Raw genomic sequence first — 3,857 nt, forward strand, 5'->3', positions numbered from 1 at the left:
TTGGAGGACGAGAAGATGACACTACTAGATAAATACACGTAGAATAAACCGTTAAAATTTACGCAATTTACTGTAGTTAGAGCTTCAGATATTGGCTGCTGATGGCGAAACGCTTTTTTTCGGGATGTATCCGGAATCGCCCCTAAACTAAATGGTGCAGCCACAAGCCATGTAAGTCTGTACACCACATCTATTGCAAAAAGAACCAACCTATTGCTCCATTTCCCTAAGCTGGACGGAGTGTATAATCTTCAAAAATTTACCTATACTTTAGGATAGTTCCAGGAAGATAGTCCTCTTTTTGGGCACAGGAATTGCTAGTGGTCCGAGGGCTATTCAAAATACTTCACCTTGCATGTCTATCACCAACAGAACTCGAGGTAGGAGCGCGGCGTTTTGGAACTTATTAGGTAGCGTTGTTGCGTGTATACCGATAGGACCGCATTTGGAAAGCATGAAATGTATACGCAGTTGCGAATGCGAACAACCATCAGCTGTATAAGGGAATGATGAAAATGAAGATTTGTGCCGTAACGGCACTTGAATCCGGATTTTCCACTACACGAGAGGGGTCGTCTTAAGCGCTTGTGCTAACCGTGCAGAGCAGAGCAGACACCATATCAATATAAGTATATAGATCTGGCAACACCGGCCATGACCTTCCTCTTCTTTGGGGGGGCACACATATTACCCGAACTCTTTTGGGACTTGGTAAGAATGTCTTCCACGAGTAATGAGTGTGTTGGGTAGCGACACCACGAATGTAGTGTGTGGGCATATAAGGTGAGAATGTGGGTCTCGCGGGAGTCGTGCACGAGATAGTTACTACAGTCGCCCCATCCTCTGTGCCCTCGGTGGCTCAGCTGGATAGAGCGTCTGACATGTAATCAGGAGATCCCGGATTCGAGTCCCGGTCAGGGCACAGATTTTCACCTGTCCCCGTTGATATATATCAACGCCCGTTAGCAGCTGAAGGTATTAATATATAATTCTAATTTCAAACTTCCGAATGTCGTCGTTCCTGCATCACAGTCTGTATCTGTACGCACATTATGTAATTCCCGTAGCCGGCCGAAGTGGCCGTGCGGTTCTAGGCGCTGCAGTCTGGAAACGCGAGATCCCTACGGTCGCAGGTTCGAATCCTGCCTCGGGCATGGATGTGTGTGATGTCCTTAGGTTAGTTAGGTGTAACTAGTTCTAAGTTATAGGGGACTATTGACCTCAGAAGTTGAGTCCCGTAGTGCTCAGAGCCATTTGAACCATTTTTTTGTAATTCCCGTACAGGGGGAGGGCATTTTAATGGAAATCCGCTTTCTAGTATCGGCGGATAAATACGATATTGTGGTGCCTGTATTGTTAAGAAGAGCGATGAAATGTTCCTTGCTCATACATCCATGCACGGGAATTACATGAAGGGCGATAAATACGATATTGTGGTGTCTGTATTGTTAAGAAGAGCGATGAAATGTTCCTTGGTCATACATCCATGCACGGGAATTACACGAAGGGCTTATTTCAATAGTGGCACAAGTCCATTACCTTCACTTTTCTGTCTATAATGCTTCTGAAATTAATGAGCCAAACAAACAGAAAGAAAGGTTCATCTCTAGCAAGAAGCCATTTGCTTGAATATTTCTGGTATTTCAACTGCAGAGTTTTTAGCGCTCATTTAACTTTAGGACTCTGTATCTCAATATGAACAAAAGTGGACTTGTACCACTATTGAAATAAGCCCTTTACATATTGTGTGACGCAGGTACGACGGACTACAAGAAGATTTTCGTCTGGCTGTGAGTCGTGCAAAGCTTTTAAGGGGAGCGCTCGCGTAAAACAGCAAGTCAGCGTTCGATTCCCGATACATCAGATGGTTGTCCATATTCACAACTGCCAATACATTTCATGTACCTCATAACGACTGTAACCGTCGCAGTGCCTGTTCCTTAGGAGATGCATGCATGTCCGGAAGAACTTAGCATCTTTCTTGTTAAGAACAGACACTTTAATATCGCAAGACCAGGCAGACTTTATGTACAGGCCGACAGGAACCGTCGAGCGATGCGGAGAAGGCTGTAACAAATCGTACGAAAGCAGAGGAAGAAATCACTCGTAAGTTCCGTGATGCTGCCATCAGTCCATTTAGCACAATAACTATGAGTAGGGAACTAAAAACAATGGGGTTCAATCTACACCAATATCTACATCCATACTCCGCTAGCCACCTGACGGTGTGTGGCGAAGGGACCTGATGACCTCAGATGTTAAGTCCCATAGTGCTCACAGCCATTCGAACCATGTTTTGAAAACTGGTGTACCAGCTGCCTCAGATTACGTTCCTCACCAACGTTAAAATGTTTCCCAAAATAATTTGGGCATATGAACATATTCAGGCTCTTTTCAACATGAAACTCACCTCTCACTTCCACAAGCGCTCCTAAATGTATCTGGCTCACACCCATTAGTCCAGCTGCACAATTTGAGCAGCTCCTCAAAAATGGTTCAAATGGCTCTGATCACTATGGGACTTAACATATGATGTCATCAGTCCCTCAGACTCAGAACTACTTAAACCTAACTAACCTAAGGACATCACACACATCCATGCCCGAGGCAGGATTCGAATCAGCGACCGAAGCAGCATTGCGGTTCCGAACTGAAGCGCCTAGAACCGCTCGTCCACAGCGGCCGGCAGCTCCTCATAAGTTACACATATTTTTAGTCAATGCTAAGCGGCGCTTAAGGTGTTGTAAAGGGCGATGGCAAGGGACAGTGGATGACTGGGGACGAGTGACGTCGAGTGATGATTCAAGCCATACCCTGTGTCAATCCGACCGAAGGGCTTAGGTTTGGTGAATACCTGGGGAACCATACATGCCATCATATGTGATGCCAATAGTGAAGTACGGACGAGGTGGTGCGATATGAAGGTGGATCGAGTGTGGTCATTTTACTGTGATTAATAAAACGGTAAATGCGGAAGAATTTAAAAACAGTTTACAGCATCGTAAACTGCCCTCAGTTCAGCAACAGTTCGGAGATAACGATTGTATTAGAATAACGATGCAACTTCCGTGAGACAATGATTTGTAACAATAATTTTCCTGAAGTGGGCTGTTTTGGTCCGTAGTCCTAGACGTCAACGCAGTGGGACTCCTTTGGGAGAAGAGATTGTCGACCTCGATCCAGATCCCTGCGTCCAACGTAATTACTTTATCTGGTTTCGGCTTCAGAGGAATAATAGGCTCCTATTGTTCCACAGACATCATACATGCAATTGAAAGGAAGAATACATTTCGTATTAATGTCCACTAAGAGGTTTCCGGATACTTTTGATCATGTAATAAATATGATTGCCAATGGTGAGACAATTTATTTCATTAAAGTGGACTCGCAATTTACAGTGTTCCTATTTCTGCTTCTGATTTTAAACTGTTTTTATACCAACAGCAGAGGTGGAAATAGAATTTTCTTCGGCGCCGCGAAGCTTTTGCTCACATCTTCCGGTTTCAAAGAATTTCTTGCAGGTCACTTCATTCTGGACCAATACTCTAATAGTCCATTCACATAAGGAAGAGGAGTATTTATTATATAGTATACAACTTTTTAATCATTGAGTGTTAATTGTAAAACAACAATAAGTTAAAAACCACCCACTGTGTACGAAATATCGAAAACGTCTAAATATTGGTAACTGGTCCATAGTGGCCACAAGCTTCCTACCAAGCGAATCAGTGCTTATCGTTCTCTAACTTTCCCTGAAGTTCAAGTCATATGAAGCTACATAAACGTTAACTGAATTTAGCTCTCTGCTCATTCACAAGAAACCGAGCAACAGAAATCTATCGACCGATGAGGAAATT

The 3,857-nt window shown here is 43.7% G+C and overlaps 1 non-coding gene across 1 annotated transcript; it reads left to right on the forward strand.

Annotated features, from left to right (window-relative positions):
• Positions 1-847: 847 nt before the first annotated feature.
• Positions 848-922, forward strand: Trnat-ugu. The gene has a single exon. It is a non-coding gene; the product is annotated as a tRNA-Thr (tRNA).
• The last annotated feature ends 2,935 nt before the right edge of the window (positions 923-3,857 follow it).

Source organism: Schistocerca americana, chromosome 6, assembly GCF_021461395.2.
Source record: "Schistocerca americana isolate TAMUIC-IGC-003095 chromosome 6, iqSchAmer2.1, whole genome shotgun sequence".
Lineage (NCBI taxonomy): Eukaryota > Metazoa > Arthropoda > Insecta > Orthoptera > Acrididae > Schistocerca > Schistocerca americana.